Source organism: Prunus dulcis, chromosome 8, assembly GCF_902201215.1.
Source record: "Prunus dulcis chromosome 8, ALMONDv2, whole genome shotgun sequence".
Taxonomy (NCBI): domain Eukaryota; kingdom Viridiplantae; phylum Streptophyta; class Magnoliopsida; order Rosales; family Rosaceae; genus Prunus; species Prunus dulcis.
In genome coordinates, this window is record NC_047657.1 from 14,471,378 (window position 1) to 14,490,108 (window position 18,731).

The 18,731-nt window shown below is 37.8% G+C and overlaps 1 pseudogene; it reads right to left on the bottom strand.

The window, feature by feature from the left end:
• Positions 1-322: 322 nt before the first annotated feature.
• LOC117638865 lies at positions 323-4,808 on the bottom strand (annotated as a pseudogene).
• Between the last annotated feature and the right edge of the window lie 13,923 nt (positions 4,809-18,731).

Below are 18,731 nucleotides of genomic sequence, written 5' to 3' on the forward strand. Positions count from 1 at the left end.
ATATATATGCTTGGTGAATGTTTACTGTGTTGGAAATTAGTGAAACTTAGATGAGTCATTGCAGGTTTGATATGCTGGGAATTAGAATTGTTTGATGAAATGTTGATGTTTTGAAAGTTTTAAACAATGGGTTAAGCTAGAAAATGAAGAAAAACTTGTAATTTAGTATCTAGAGATCTTAGTGATTCAGCGAAAATCTATAAACAAAGGCTAATTAAGCCTCAAGCAATGTATGTTTTTCTGGTTTCCTGCCAAAATGGTAATGAAAGAATCATGGTTTCTTTGAAAGTATAGAACAAGGAAGACAATATTACAATGTCAGTGCCATGAATTACATGTCACTGTTAGTTAATGACATGATCATTACACATGTCATTGTTAATCTGTAACAAGAATTATATATGTTGAATTACACATCACTGCCTGGTAGTGACATGAATTATACATATTGAATTGCACGTGTGAGTGACATGTGAATTACATAGTGTAGTTATATATAGAATTATGTTTGAACCAGGTGTAAACAAAATGATATATACAGTTTGCAATGCAATAGCAACTAGAAAGGAATTAAACATATTCTATATCATGCACAAGGCCCATGTAACTACAGACATACAAATTCAACAGTTGAAGGCAATTTTGTTTTGATGAGTTGCACAGCGTGCTCTCTTGCCTCTGCCTCATCAGCGAGTTCTTCACTACCCGGTTCATAGGGATACGCCCAACGTCGGAGAGGATCAATAACAATTTTCTCTAATGCAGTAGCACTCTTTATTAAGAACAAAATATGATCAACAGCAAATGCACACGCACGATACCCGACGATTTCTACTACCTTGAGGTAATGATGGGGGCATTTTGCAGCTTTCTTTATTTTTTCTATGTCCTCAAGGGATACAATGAAATCCAACTGCGCCAAGAAGGAAAAAAAAAAAAAGTGTAAGACAAAACAAGAACCAGAAGGAATATGAAATCTATTAGCATGTTTCATCACACAGCATAATTTAACCTTTTTTGTTTTTGTTGTACTTTTCATTCTTCAGAATTGTTAATGGAACCAAAAGAAGATGAACAAAATCACCAAAAGTGCCCATACAAAGACTTACATATAGTTTTACTATGTAATCTATTGAGTACAAGCATATACCTTCAACACAAGTCTTTGCAAGAAAGGAGATGCTTTTAGAAAAGAAGTTAAATGATGAAGAGCCAGACGGTAATCCGCATGAACTATTAATTCCAAATGCTTGAGATTTGCCAGCATAGGAAACACATGTTTCGGATTACAATCCTGAAAACCAAACAAGGAACAATGAGCTACATAATCCATAAAAGAAGAAAAGAAAACCAACACATCATAATTACATATACTAACCGCTCTAGTGATTTTCAGCATGAGAATCTCCAGTTGCGACAGCATGAAAGTTTGCTAGAGAAAAGCTCTATGAATGCATGGGGGTTGGAAATATAGGAAATGGACACCTCTACAAGCAATGGTACATTAGTGAGAAGCAGGTTTATCACATTTCCATTATATTTAAATGAAACAAGGTTTGCCTCACAAATCTCTATGCCTTGAAGGCCAAGACAAGCTCCTATAGCTAAATGCTTCAATGCAGCCGATGGACGAAAAACTCTTAAATTAACCAAACTTTTTGTTCCGTACACGGTTACTCGTTCAAGAACTGCACAGTTGGAAAAGAAGTATTCAAGAACTTCATCAGTCACATCAACCCATTGGAAATGAAGAACTTTGAGGAACTGAAATCCAACTTTGTATCCACAGGGTCGTAGACTTGGAATGTAAGAATACAAGCACTTCTTTTCGAGACCTAATAGTTTGTGGGGAAACGCATAGAAATTTAATGAAGCACTGTCCAATTGGTAAAAAACTTCAACACGAGTGTTGTAACTCCCTTTTCAATTGCAAACTGAATCCATTTGTCAATGGAACTTGTAAACCAATCATTTAGTTGAAAGCAAGCCCTGAACTCCTCGATGTTTGGGCCTCTATGTTGTTCCACCACACGATTCACCCAATTGACATATCTACCACTTTCCAGGTCTCTTCATTTTCGTTTGAGGGCTCCGAAGCGGCAGATATTGCTACCAACATCAAAGTTAGCATCAAAGTTGAGAACCATAGTGGACATCCACACATACTGCCAACGTCTAGAAAGGATACTAGTAGCTGCGGCTTCCTTTAGCGGCAAGAGAGACAATATACTGACAAGAATTTCATCTGGCAATGCACTAATTCTGTCCAACAAGTTGTACACACCTTTTTTTCCCTCATTCTTTCCTTCACAACATCTGCGTCGCTTTCCCAAGTTGCACTCAGACTTCTAATTTCATGATTCAATCACATTGTTATATTCAATTTACATAAAGAATAATAAACAAAACAATAATAATAACAATAATACCGACCAAAACACACCTATATACAAGAGAAAGAACAACACATTAAAATTATATGGAGAAATAAAAAAGGATGCTACTTTTAAACCATTTAGATACCAGCGTAACTGGAAGGGAAATTAAAAAAAAAAAGGGTTCCAATTTATACAAGTTTAATATCTGGGAAATGAATAGGATCAAACTTTCAAACCAATTAGATATTCCAGAGGTAAAGAATGTGCAAGGATTGGATTAGTTCAGTTTTTCCCCAAAACCACAGCTCAACCGATTACATTACAACAGATTGGTTTGGTTTGGTTTTGACTAGCACCTCAAGGGTAACCAAACCAAACAAAACCATTGTCGGTGGGTTTGATTTTGCAGGTTTGGGCCTAACCCAAATCCATTGTTTCCACCTCCTGTTACATTTACAGACCCTGCTACTGACTTTCAAAACCTAAAAAGTCCAGTCAAACCCAACCTGCTTACAAGTACTAAGCACTCTATCAATTTAAAACTTTCAAAACATCAACATTTCATCAAACAATCCTAATTTCCAGCATATCAAACCTTCAATGACTCATCTAAGTTCACAAATTTCCAACACATTAAACATTCACCAAGCATATCCAGCATATTCACAATTCAGCAAGCAGGAAACAGAAAATTAATTAGAGTGTGAGAGAGTATTAAAGCATGAAACAGCATAAATAAAGACAAAATCTATAAGAGAGATAATGAAACAACAGAAAATAATCATTGACAACAAATATCATCAATTTTATGAGACTAACACTAACAATACCCCAAGTTATCAGAACTCACCCCCAAGTTGTATACACCCTTTTCCCCCTCATTCTTCTCCAAGTTCTTTCCTTCACTACGTTTGCATCGCTTTCCCAAGTTGCGATTGTACTTCTAATGGAAGAATCAGACCAGAAAAACAAACAAATTTAAATTAAAAAAACATGAAAAGAGTAAAGACAGGAATTTTACCGGTTGATCATCTCTCTTTAATTTCATGGTTTCATCACATTGTTAAATTTAACTTACATAAAGAATAATCAAAAGAAAACAAGGATAACAACAATAAAACCAACCAACACGCACCCATATACAAGACAGAGAACAAAGTATGGAAATTTTCTACAAGTTAGATACGGAGAAATAAAAAGGATGTAACTTTTAAACCATTTAGAAATCTAGGTAACCAAAAAAAACAGGTGCCAACTTTATACCGGTTTAATATCTTGGAAATCAAAAGGATGCAACCTTCAAACCAATTAGATATCCAAGATATACAGAATGTGCAATTTCTGGGTCATCTAGGTTCACTGATTTCCAACACATTAAAGATTCAGCAAGCATAGCCAGCGTATTCACTTTTGACAATTCAGTGAGCATGAAACAGCAAATTAATTAGAGTATGAGAGAAAATTAAAGCATGAAACAGGAGAAATAAAGACATAGTCTATAAGAGAGATCATGAAACAACAGAAAAAAAATCATTGACAACAAAGATCGGCAATTTTATGAGACTAAATGCTAACAGATACACAAGTCATCAGTCAGAACTCACTACCGAGTTGCATACTCCCTTTTCCCTTTCATTCTTTCCCAAGTACTTTCCTTCACTACGCCTGTGTCGCTTTCCCAAGTTGCGTTCATATTTATAATAGAAGAATCAGCCCAGAAAAACAAACAAATTACAAATTTTTATTTAAAAAAACATGAAAAAAGCAAGGACAGGGAATTTTACTGGTTAATCATCTCTCTTTAACTTCATGGTTTCATCACATTGTTAAATTTAACTTACATATAGAATAATCAAAATAAAACAATCATAATAACTACAATAAAACCAACCATAACGCACCTATATACAAGAGAAAGAACAAAGGATGAAAATTTTCTACAAGTTAGATACGGAGAAATGAAAATGATGTAAATTTTAAACCATTTAGAAATCTGGGTAATATTTTTTTTTTTTTTTAAAAGTGCCAACTTTATACCGGTTTAATATCTGGGAAATCAAAAGGATTTCAAACCAATTAGCAATTTTATGAGACTAAATGCTAACAAATACCCAAGTTATAAGAACTCACCACCATTGGGACTGAGTCAGATTGATCCAAAATCACCACGAAAGCAGCAAGCACACCACCGGTTAGCAATTCGAGGCCTAGTTAAATTCAAATATAAATTTTAAAACAAATTATGTGAAGAAAGATTAAAATTAATTTAAAAATTGTTGAACAGGCTTACGAAATTTCTGAGACTGAGACACTGATCAATTAGAGTGTGAGGGTGAGGACTGAGAAGATCGGCTGACTTGGTTCGGAAGGGTTAGGCGAGGGACTGAGAGTGAGGCATCGCGGCAGAAAGAAGAGAGAGAGAGAGAGAGAGAGAGAGAGAGAGAGAGAGAGAGAGAGAGCCTGGGATGCTTGACTGAGGAAGAGGATTCGAATGAGTTATGTTAGACCAAAAAACAAAAACAAAAAGATTCGAATGAGAGAGAGAGACTCGGGCTTTTTTTTCTTTTTTTTGATGAGATAGGGGGGACAAACCTCAAAAAGAAACAACAACTAACTATAACAAATCAAGCTAAAGCCTAACAGCTCTTAAAAAACCATCCTTTAAAAAAGAGTTTGTTATAAATTGAAAGAGAAATTGGAGAGAATTGAAATAGAGAGAAGCAGAATGGTTTTTCTCTCTGCAATCAAATTGATCTATTTTGTTCTTCAGATTGCATATGTATATATATTACAATGATGTGGGCCCCTTTCCAACATGTGGGCTCCACACCTAATAATTTACAACACTCCCCCTTGGAGACCACAAATGATATGGAATATGTCTCGTTAAAAACCTTGCCAGTAAAAACCCAGTGGGACAAAAACTGGTCGAAGGGAAAAAGAGTACATAACCATGCGTAACATAAAATTCTGTGTATATTGACATGCGTGCGACACTGCCTCGTTAAAACCTTGCCAGGAAAAACCCAGTGGGATAAAAACCTGGACGAAGGAAAAAGAGTACAGTGTGGAAAGGTCTTTATTGATGGCACGCTCCCCCTGATGCTTGATAGAATATCTTGAAGCCATACTGTTGATCATCTGTCTGAATGTCATAGTGGACACTGCTTCTGTGAGTCAATCTTGAGCGACACTGCCTCATTAAAACCTTATCAGGAAAAACCCAGTGGGATAAAAAAAACTGATGAAGGAAAAAGAGTACAGTGTATGAAAGTCTTTATGAATACCATGCTCCCCCTGATGAATATCTCCCCCTGAAAACTTCATGACTAGCTGTTTCCAGCAAGCGACCATAGAGATTTCCAGAGTCCGCATATCTAATAACACTTGGGCTATTTATAATTTCACTCAAAAAAAATATGCCCGTATATGGTGTTATGCTTAGATAGCATCAAATATGCCTCACATCATCCAAAATGATGGAGTTGAGCTCTATCTGGAAAATACGATGTCCGGTCCAATATACTTCCGGAAAATCCTTCAAGTGTCCAACGGATAATCCTCATAAAAATGCTTCAATACTTTCTTAGTATAAGCAATAATCTCGTTGGCATAATGCTCGATCTTTCAGTCGAGACAAATATTTCTGGAACTCTTGAGAAGCTTTAATGTGTTTGCAAACATATTAATGTACTCACTGAGGCAATTTATGTACATTAGTATTGAGTACAGATTTTGTGCTTCAGGCACATGTCATTCAGGGACTTGCTTCATGCAATTTCAATCCTTTCAAGGATTTTGTTTAAAGGGATTAAACTTTATGACACATTATATAGCTTTAACCCAGCTATTTATACATCTTTAGGGAATCACTTCAGGTGATATGCTCTGTGCATTTAATAACCCTTAAAGATAACATGTTGGTCTCCGTAAATGTGCAATAAAGGGGGGGCACAATGGAATCTATAAATATGGAGAAAACCCAACATTCCTTGTTTCTGCCAGAAACATTGTGTCATACAAATTAGGTATATTCCCTTTTATTCCGAACACCCAAGTATAACTTTCAGTATTAACATCTTTTGGGGTTCGTACTGTGGGTTTGTTCTTTCACGTTCATTCTCATCTATAATGGAATTGCCTCATTCCATTTTGGCCAATGATATTGTCGACATTTAATAATTGAACGTGGTTCCAATCAACACAGCCCATTGATGATTTGAGTAGCTACTTCAAAATCAAAATTTGTCATTCATCAATTCATGATCCCACCATTCTCATGTGCATGCGCATGCATCAATTATAAGCATTTCTTTGCTTTTGGGTACCCAAGCCACTTCAGGGGGCTTTTATTATGTGAGAATGTGGATTATAACCTCCAATGGAGCGTTATGTTATAGTAGGGCGTGGATAATCTCCATTTAGGGAGTTGGAACATTTAGAACCATATATCTGGCATGCTGCAGGCATGCCACAGATTAATATATACATGTCAATTGATTTCTGGGACTTTAACCCATACAATTTGCAACGCATTAGGCGTGCACAATATCAATATTGACATGTCAAGGGATTGTCCTTTCGGGACTTCAATCCACATCATTTGCTACGCAACAGGCGTGCATCATATTGATCACTGCTATACCCATATTCTGTTCTTATGGGACTTTAATTTGTGCAGTGTATTATCAATGTATCCAACTTGCAATTTGTAAAATTTGCATTAATAATTCATGGATACATACAAGCCATTCTTTGGAACAGACTTATCTCCCCATTTGGTTACCTTTCAAGATAAAATATCAAATAAGTATATAAGCATAAAATAACACAAGTATTGCTTACATCCTTAGGTGGGAGAAACTTTTCTCAAGTATCATTCAAGCTTGTATCGGCCCAGTAAATGTAGTGCTTGATGATCTAGTTATATCCTGCAAGAGCAAAATCACAATTCTTTTCTCTGTCAAATAACTCTCAGAGTTAGGATCACTTCATGGATTCTTTCTTCAGATGTTCATTCTAAAGAAATAAAATCTCTTATGAACAGAGAGTTATAAAAAAAAAAAAAGATACAAAAATTGTGATATTGATTGCAAGGTAAGGTAAGCAATCAGGGAAGGAAGCTGGTGGGAGCAGACAAGCAGCTCATCAATCAAGGAAGGAAGCCGGTGGGAGCAGAAAACAAGCTCTCAATTCTCCTAGTCTAGAAGGACCTCAGGAGATTAGAGCACAAGGCCGCCTTCACAATTCCCTGATCTTGCAGAAACATGATCAGGGATAGTCTTGCTTCCTGAATGGATGATCAGAGATAGTCTTGCTTCTCGGGCATATTAAGTGCTTAATGATAAGAAAAACAAGTAGATATAGCATCATTTTGTATGGGAAAACTGGATGTCTTCTGCAAAGAAAATTTCGTTAGTAACACATTTATACACAAATACAATGAATAGATAGAACCGGTGAATTTCAAATTAACCATAGGAAAATTGCGAGATTCTCGGGATACTTTTAAAAAGTAGCTCCGTGAAATCCGTAAAGCAAGATCGGCTTTGACGAAAATAATACTTGAAAACGCCGAAAGTGCCGACAGGCATTATTAGAGGCCATGTGAAGTTTTGGACTCTTGCGAAAGAAAAAGATAATGTGGGGATTCGAGAAGATATTGGAATCCTGAAAAGTTGCCACATTTTCGTCTATAGATATTGCCTTTGCAAAACTTGATTGAGCAACTGCGTTTCAACTCAACTTTGTTTCAACTCAACTTCCTTCATTTTCTGAAACTTTAGTTTTGTAAGACTTTCTTTGAAACCTTCTTAAAATGGCTTCCTCTTCTTCCTGCCCAAATAATTTCAATTTAAATGATGCTCCCACAACAACCAGTGACGCCAAAGTTTGGCGTCCATCCTTTGTATCCCAAAATCGTCATCTCACAGTTAATGATTCTGTGATGATGAATGATGCTACTGCTGTCACAGTAGCTAGGAATTTCATTATTCCAATGGATGAAATGTTGTTGACAGGGAGGTCTGAGGAAGAGGCTATTGATGACTCAATGGCTTTTAGCATTCAGAGTGCTGCTTCTGTTTCTAACTTGGCTGATCGTTTGCGTGTTAGAGCAAACGAGGTTCAGAAGCTGACAACTGAAAATTATTCTCTTCAAAGAATGCTTCATGAGTCTCAAAAAGAGGTTGAGAAACTCAAAGGAGAGAATAATTCCTTGTTGAAACTGGTGAGTTCGTACTCTGTTGATACACTGAGAAGGCTAGACATGCTGCAGGTCTCAAATGAAAGAATTTTGGGAGACCATGAGAGGCTCATGGCTAAGCTTAAGAGGCGCCGTCCTCTTCCTTCAGAGGCTTCCAGAACATAATGTAATTTTATAGATTTTACAGGGCCTGCACCTTCATTGCAGGTGTAAAAATCTATCTGTTGTATGTTCTTTCCTTTTATAATAATAATTGCGCACATTCTTAAACTTGCATATGTGGTTTGTACGTCTTTTCAAAATGACGGTCTGAACCTTGTGCCTTATAGGTTCAAATAACCACATCAAATCTCTCATATTTCCATGCATGTGAGCCCAGAACTTTTGGTCTGGGTTAAACCCAAACTCATAATTTATTCGCCATTTTCAAATGGACATGAAATATGAATTGAGTAAAAGCCACGATAATATCTCAATATAGTAGTGGAGAGCATTAACTACTATGTACCCACAACTTCAAGTTTTAGGATCTCTCATATATTTGGATCCATGGGCTTCCGCCCCAGATATAACAAAATATGTGGGGAGCCTCAATTCATCATTTGAAGTTTATACCGATGTTATCCATTTCACGGTGTATTCTTAACAACCGGATTCACAAAATATATTTCTTCCTTGAGGTGTCGATTATAACAAAATCGAACTTTATTAAATTCATCATTTTCTTATGCCAAAGAAATATGTGGTGTACCACAATTTGCAATAATACCTCAAGGGTTGTCCATTTAACAGTTGGAACTTTAGGTTCTCAACACTTGTCAGATTTTGAACTTCAGGCCAAAATCACATATTCTCATGATATAGATATTCAATCCCCTTAGATTTTGAACTTCGGGCCAAAATCACATATTCTTCATGGTATGGACATTTGTACAATTTTCTATACATATTTCGGGACTTCAAGCTCTTACATAATTGTCCATATTTTGAGGAACTTCTGGCATCTCATTTAATTGCTCATCCATGAGTTTAAGGAACTGCAGGTTCCCTTTTGTATATAGTGACGGTTTACCCAAAATGGTTAATATTTATGCATACGTCACTATTCATGTGAATAGTACTGTTCATCAAGTCATGAATACATATCTATTCATGTGTACAGTACATGTGCCAGTACAGTTATCATGCATGTGTACGGCACTATGAACCAATACGGTACTGTTACATCATTAAGGAACCCCAGGTCCTTATTCACATGTCAGGGATCAAGGACTCTTAAGTCCGATCACATGTTTACAAATATAGTACCGGAGAGACTGCCAGCTCTCATTGTAATATCGTTCATAACAACACCACAATCAAATAATATAGTAGATAATATTATTATCGTTTATGGAAGGCATCATGATTGTCTCTTAAATCAAAAACTTTCCACCTACAGAGCAAGTTAAATAGTGTAGGATAATACTAATGTAATTGAAAGATAAGGATGCAGAAGAGGGTCCTCGTGTGGTCCTCGTGTGGAAAATTAGACACACAAAGCACCCACAATTAATTAATAAAATCCACTACGGACATCAACCTCATTAAGTCAAAAAAAAAAAAGCAAACCTTATCATGACATTATTTACGTAGGTTGGTTTAGTGGGGAATAATCTCATGATTAGCGTAGTCAATTAAAGACAGTAGTTAATTAACAATGATTAAAATGACACCCAGGCCTAGGTCCCAAGATGTATAATTAAGTTTCCTTCGTTAAAAAAAACAAACCTTATCATGACATTAATATATGTAATTAGAAAAGTTGAGACAAACCATAGTGCTCGTGAAAGCGTTTGTCTGCTCCATGATTAATGAACATGAACCTGAAGAGCAACTTGAGATTGATTGAAGGCTCCTCTTCTTCCCCAATCTCCAAGAACCAAAAAGCTAAGAGATCCATCGGCTTTGGGTGCGTGCTGGAATCGTCGTAGTAGCTCTGCTGCACAAGACAAGCCAGTACCGACTGGTCCACCGATGCCAATAGTAAAAGCCATTTCACTGAAATTCCTGGTGAGAAGAGGTTGAGCTCTTCTGCTGAAGTAGCCAGGGGAGTATATGGGTTCATGCGAGTGTGGCGCCAGCCCATCATGGCTATGGTACACCTTCCCATCTGGGGCTACCCATGAATTTGTTCCTGAACTCCCATGGCTATGATCATGTTCATGATCATGATGGTGGTGATGTTCATGGCCTTGGTTCAAGAAGAGCGCAGGAAGAAAGAGCTATCTGGTTTAGTGGTTTGGTGGACTTTGGCAGAGAGACTATCACATGCTCTCTGTGAAAAAAAAACATGAAGGAGATGGGAAGGTCCTGCTGCCATGGCAGTCTATGATATCGGGTTTCCTTGCAGGCATAGCAGGTCCCGTTTGCACGGCTCCACCTGGGCAGGCCATTGGACTATCCAAGCTCTACCTGAAAACCCGACCCATGGCAAGGATGGAGTGCTCTGTTTCTTTATGCAGAGGACTTGATGATCTGATCTTCTCCGATTCTGCCAAAACCCAAGTCAAGTGTGTTGTTGAGAGGTACTGTGACTAGTGTTTTCTCCATCTCTGTTGACTCTCTCTCTCTCTCTCTGTTATGTTTTTCTTTGTGAAAGAAACAGAGGAAGAAGCATGGGAGCTGAGGCCGGAGAGAGATAAGATATCTGGGTTTTATCAGAGAATTCAGCTTGTATTGTTAAAGCAAATTCGTGCTGATAACGTGTTATAAATTGAAAGAGAAATTGGAGAGAATTGAAATAGAGAGAAGCAGAATGGTTTTTCTCTCTGCAATCAAATTGATCTATTTTGTTCTTCAGATTGCATATGTATATATATTACAATGATGTGGGCCCCTTTCCAACATGTGGGCTCCACACCTAATAATTTACAACATAGTTAACTTAAAACGGGACTTATCCAAATAACTAACTCCTAAATTCAAGTTAAAGTTCGAATTAGCTATACGATCAGCAACAACATTCATTTCTCTATAAACATGAGCAAAGTAACAGTTGCCAATACACCTCATAAAAACACAACAGCTCTAAATTAACGTAGCAAAAAGATAATAACTCAAAGTACCAACATGCTGAACAAGGGAAACGGTCCACTCTTCTACCACTCACTTCTAATCCAAGTACGGTAGAATGATGGCTTATGTGGAAAAATAGGGTTGGACCTATAGGAGAACTGAGGTGTGCTTCCCATCTAAAATATATATATATATATATATGTTGTAAATGGTTTTAGTGGAGCCCACACGTTTTGGTGGAGCCCACACGTTTTGCCTACAAAAGAGTTCATCCCTCTTGATTGTAAATTAATCTGTTTTTGACAGAGAGTTTTCTCTCTCTCTCTCTCTCTCTCTCTCTCTCTCTTTTCATCGTATTGCAATGAGAAATGAATCAATTCCGATCTGAGAATTTCCTCTGCTTTCTCCATTTCTTTTCTCTTTCCAATTTCCTTTAGTTTTATAACACGTTATCAGCACGAATTCGCTTTAACAATACCAGCTGAATTCTCTGATAAGCCCCAAGTCCGGTGACCGAAGCTTGGGCAATTCGTCGAACACCTTACCCGCAAATCCGAAAAACCCTCTGAATTTCCACAGCATGCTATCTGCTTCTTCAAGGCGTTTGCGATGCTACATAGCAGCAGCATCAGACCTATGCGCTAGCAATTTCGGCCCCAACTCGGCTCCAAATCGGTACCCGATTCACAAGCCCAACGAAAGGAACGATTTTTCCCTTGTGTCCCAACTTGTTCAAGTTGCAGTCGCGTCTCGTCGTCAACCCTTGAACTCGACTTGTTTTCTCACTGTCGCCAAGGCTTTTGCAAAGTCAGATGATTGTGGGGAGTTGCTCAGACTAACAAAGCAAGTCATGAAGATGACCTCTCCCAATATGACCATCATTAACAGGGTTTTCTTTGCCTTTGGTGAATGTGGAGAGATCGATAAAGCGCTTCTGATCTTTGCCCAGATGAAAGCTTTGAATTTTGTACCAGATTTGTACAGAGGTCTCAGAAGTCTGCCTTAGCAGCTGCTGTCCCGCCCCCTTGTTTAAGTTGTCGGCGCATCACGATGCCATCTCCAAGTCCAGAAGTATTTATGCAGCTTGCCGCCGTGACTTTGCGGCCATGATTTCATCATCCATCTTGTGGTTCGGATCCACCCAGATCGTCATGTAGGGCTTGCTTTACAATCTCTTCCTCGGATGGTGGGCTTGCTTCATCTGTACAAATGGAGCTCAACATGCAGGGCTGCTCAATCTCTTCCTCGGCTGCTTCCCAGCTGTTCATGCAGTAGCGGCACGGTGGACTGAGATAACCATGGGGTCGGCGGGGGAGTACCAGCCGCTGCTGCTCGGACTTGACTCACACTCCCAGATACCTGGCTTGTCGTCTGCTGTTATCGAAGAGTTTCTGGAGCACCGGCCTGTGGCAGTACGATGGTGGCCTAGACTGGTGGCATGGGAGTCTAGGCTGCTCTGGTTTTTATCTGGTTCTTCTATCATTGTCTCCATATTTAATTACATGCTCAGCTTTGTCACCCTCATGTTTTGTGGCCATTTGAGTACCTTGGAGCTGGCTGGAGCCTCTATTGCTAGTATGGCTGCAGAAAATAATCTAGAGGAGGTGTTCAGTTACTTGCTCCAGTTCTGTAATATAGAGATTGCAAAGATCAGGTCCAAGCATGATATGAACGCTTTTCATGTTACCACCAAGCGTGGCTACTTAGGCATGGGAGGGACGATCTTGACGGTCAAGGCCTTCTCGAGGAACTTCCACGTGATGGGCACGTGGCCGAGTTGAGGCTGTTGCTGAGCTGAACAGCCCAGAGGAACGGGACCTGCTGTGCCTGCAAGGAAATCCGATACCACAGACTGCCATGGCAGCATGACCCTCCCTTCTCTTTCATGTTTCTTCCGCAAGGGGACAAGGAATATGAACTTTGCTATGAGTAATAGCAGTCTGTTATTGTTCCCACTATCCCAAAAAGAGAAGATGCAAACAAAATAATTCAGGTCAATAAATAAAGCAATGAAGACTTTAGACTCCAAAACAAATAGAAGGGGTCACAATATGGGCCACTGCCATCAATCTCTTCTGTGGAATTATTTTCTTTGGGACAAAGAGATTAGCATGCAGGTCTATAATGCAGGTATATAATTATATTATTTTAATATTATATAATTATTAAAGGTGTGCAGGGATACAACAAAGCCGATCGGCCAATATCATCTGTGATATCATGTCATTGTCGAAAGACAATCACTTGTCTCTGCTTTTTTTTACGTCATGGATGGGCATGAATCTTCAGGCAGGTGGATCATGGATGGATATCAATTATTGATGCTGTAAGTGTATGTAAGGCAATATTTATTTAAAGAGTGGTGCGGGTTTATCGTCCACGCCTTTGCTTTTATTTAAATGTATGGAGCAGCATTAGTGCCCATACATGCATGTTTACTTTATTGCAAATTTACTTTACCGCACATTTACTTTTATTTAAAGTATGATGCGGAATTAACGTCCATACCAGTAATTTATTTATCGGCAATTTATTTTATGGATTAATTGTGCTGTATGATGAGTTTTTACAGTATACAGATCAGGACCAGAAGTTCCTTGATCCTCATCATACATTTACATCCGGACTTGAAGATCCTTGATGATGATATTGATATGAGAGCTGGCAGTCTCTCCGGTACTATATTTGTAAACATGTGATCGGACTTAAGGGTCCTTGATCCCTGACATGTGAATAAGGACCTGGGGTTCCTTAATGATGTAACAGTACTGTATTGGTTCATAGCGCCGTACACATGGATGATAACTGTACTGGCAAATATACTGCACATATGAATAGATATGTATTCATGACTTGATGAATAGTACTATTCACATGAATAGTGACGTATGCATACATATTAACCATTTTGGGTAAACCGTCACTATATACAAAAGGGAACCTGCAGTTCCTTAAACTCATGGATGAGCAATTAAATGAGATGCCAGAAGTTCCTCAAATTATGGACAATTATGTAAGGGTTTAAAGTCCCGAAATATGTACATAAAATTGTAAGAATGTCCATACCATGAGAATATGTGATTTTGGCCTGAAGTTCAAAATCTAACAGTGTTGAGAACCTAAAGTTCCAACAATCAAAAGGACAGCCCTTGAGGTATTATTGCAAATTGTGATACACCACATATTTCTTTGGCATAAGAAAATGATGAATTTAATAAAGTTCGATTTTGTTATAATCGACACCTCAAGGAAGAAATATATTTTGTGAATTCCGGTTGTTAAGAATACACCGTGAAATGGATAATATCATTATAAACTTCAAATGATGAATTGAGGCTCCCCACATATTTTGTTATATCTGGGCCGGAAGCCCATGGATCCAAATATATGAAAGATCCTGAACTTGAAGTTGTGGGTATATAGTAGTTAATGCTCTTCACTACTATATTGTGATATTAGCGTGGCTTTTACTCAATCCATATTTCATGTCCATTTGAAAAGGACGAATAAATTCTGAGTTTGTGTTTAGCCCGGCCAGAAGTTACGGGCTCACATGCATTAAAATATGAAATTTGGGAGAGTCGATGTGGTTATTTGAACCTATAAAGCACAAGGTTCCAAACCGTCATTTTGAAAAGACGTAAAAACCACAGGTACAAGTTTAAGAATGTGCGCAATTATTATAACAGGAAAGGAGCATATAACAGATAGATTTTTCCACCTGCAATGAAGGTGCAGACCCTGTAAAATCTATAAAATTACATTACGTTCTGGAAGCCTCTGAAGGAAGTGAGTTTTGAAACTCTCAGCTTGCTCAATGTTAAGTTTTGTATATAAAATCTATAAAATTACATTATGTTCTGGAAGCCTCTGAAGGAAGGGTCCAAAACTTCACTTGGCCTCTGATAATGTCTGTCGGCACTTTCGGCATTTTCAAGTATTATTTTCGTCAAAGCCGATCTTGCTTTACGGATTTCACGGGACTACTTTTACAAAAGTATCTCGAGAATCTCACAATTTTCTTATGATTAATTTGAAATCCACCGGTTCTATCTATTCATTGTATTTGTGTATAAATGTGTTACTAACGAAATTTTCTTTGCAGAAGACATCCAGTTTTCCCATACAAAATGATGTTATATCTACTTGTTTTTCTTATCATTAAGCACTTAATATGCCTGAGAAGCAAGACTATCTCTGATCATCCATTCAGGAAGCAAGACTATCCCTGATCATGTTTCTGCAAGATCAGGGAATTGTGAAGGCGGCATTGTGCTCTAATCTCCTGAGGTCCTTCTAGACTAGGAGAATTGAGAGCTTGTTTTCTGCTCCCACCAGCTTCCTTCCCTGATTGCTTACCTTACCTTGCAATCAATATCACAATTTTTGTATCTTTTCTTTCCTTTTATAACTCTCTGTTCATGAGGGTTATTTGTTTTTGACAGAGAGAAGAATTGTGATTTTTGCTCTTGCAGGATATAACAAGATCATCAAGCGATACTTTATATTTACTGGGCCGAGCTTGAATGATACTTGAGAAAAGTTTCTCCCACCTAAAGATGTAAGCAATACTTGTGTTATTTTATGCTTATATACTTATTTGATATTTTATCTTGAAAGGTAACCAAATGGGAAGATAAGTCTGTTCCAAAAGAATGGCTTATATGTATCCATGAATTATTAATGCAAATTTTACAAATTGCAAGTTGGATACATTGATAATACACTGCACAGATTAAAGTCTCATAAGAACAAAATATGGGTATAGCAGTGATCAATATGATGCACGCTTGTTGCGTAGCAAATGATGTGGATTGAAGTCCCGAAAGGACAATCCTTTGACATGTCAATATTGATATTGTGCACGCCTAATGCGTTGCAAATTGTATGGGTTAAAGTCCCAGAAATCAATTGACATGTATATATTAATCTGTGGCATGCATGCAGCATGCCAGATATATGGTTCTAAATGTTCCAACTCCCTAAATGGAGATTATCCACGCCCTACTATAACATAACGCTCCATTGGAGGTTATAATCCACATTCTCACATAATAAAAGCCCCCTGCAGTGGCTTGGGTACCCAAAAAGCAAAGAAATGCTTATAATTGATGCATGCGCATGCACATGAGAATGGTGGGATCATGAATTGATGAATGACAATTTTTGATTTTGAAGTAGCTACTCAAATCATCAATGGGCTGTGTTGATTGGAATCACGTTCAATTATTAAATGTCGACAATATCATTGGCCAAAATGGACTGAGGCAATTCCATTATAGATGAGAATGAACGTGAAAGAACAAACCCACAGTACGAACCCCTAAATTTGTTAATACTAAAAGTTATACTTGGGTGTTCGGAATAAAAGGGAATATACCTACTTTGTATGACACAATGTTTCTGGCAGAAACAAGGAATGTTGGCTTTTCTCCATATCTACAAATTCAATTGTGCCCCACCTTATTGCACATTTACGGAGACCAACATGTTATCTTTAAAGGTTATTAAATGCACAGAGCATATCACCTGAAGTGATTCCCTAAAGATGTATAAATAGCTGGGTTAAAGCTATATAATGTGTCATAAAGTTTAATCCCTTTAAACAAAATCCTTGAAAGGATTGAAATTGCATGAAGCAAGTCCCTGAATGACATGTGCCTGCAGCACAAAATCCGTACTCAATACTAATATGCATAAATTGCCTCGGTGAGTACATTAATATGTTTGCAAACACATTAAAGCTTCTCAAGAGTTCCAGAAATATTTGTCTCGACTGAAAGATCGAGCATTATGCCAACGAGATTATTGCTTATACTAAGAAAGTATTGAAGCATTTTTATGCGGATTATTCGTTGGACACTTGAAGGATTTTCCGGAAGTATATTGGACGGGACATCGTATTTTCCAGATAGAGCTCAACTCCATCATTTTGGATGATGTGAGGCATATTTGATGCTATCTAAGCATAACACCATATACGGGCATATTTTTGAGTGAAATTATAAATAGCCCAAGTGTTATTAGATATGCGGACTTTGGAAATCTCTATGGTCGCTTACTGGAAACAGCTAGTCATGAAGTTTTCCCAATCTCTATGGTCGCTTACTGGAAACAGCTAGTCATGAAGTTTTCAGGGGGAGATATTCATCAGGGGGAGCATGGTATTCATAAAGACTTTCATACACTGTACTCTTTTTCCTTCATCAGATTTTTATCCCACTGGGTTTTTCCTGATAAGGTTTTAACGAGGCAGTGTCGCTCAAGATTGACTCACAGAAGCAGTGTCCACTATGACATTCAGACAGATGATCAACAGTATGGCTTCAAGATATTCTGCCAAGCATCAGGGGGAGCGTGCCATCAATAAAGACCTTTCCACACTGTACTCTTTTTCCTTCGTCCAGGTTTTTATCCCACTGGGTTTTTCCTGGCAAGGTTTTAACGAGGCAGTGTCGCACGCATGTCAATATACACAGAATTTTATGTTACACATGGTTATGTACTCTTTTTCCCTTCGACCAGGTTTTTATCCCACTGGGTTTTTCCTGGCAAGGTTTTAACGAGGCATATTCCATATCATTTGTGGTCTCCAAGGGGGAGTGTTGTAAATGGTTTTAGTGGAGCCCACACGTTTTGGTGGAGCCCACACGTTTTGCCTACAAAAGGGTTCATCCCTCTTGATTGTAAATTAATCTGTTTTTGACAGAGAGTTTTCTCTCTCTCTCTCTCTCTCTTTTCATCGTATTGCAATGAGAAATGAATCAATTCCGATCTGAGAATTTCCTCTGCTTTCTCCATTTCTTTTGTCTTTCCAATTTCCTTTAGTTTTATAACAATATATACTTTTTTTTTAGGTGTTGACATATTAGGGAACAGTTAAAATGTAGCACGATACTATATTTTGTAAAATTATTTATTAGAGGTCTAAGTATAGACCTCTCCACCTACAGATAGTCTAAACATAGTCCATCATAAAATTTAGCCCACCATTTATATTTTTAACTTCATGGGTCTCAAGGTCATGTGCAAGGCATGTGATCACTTTTAATTATGATTATAATATATATGGATATGTCCTTACTAAAACA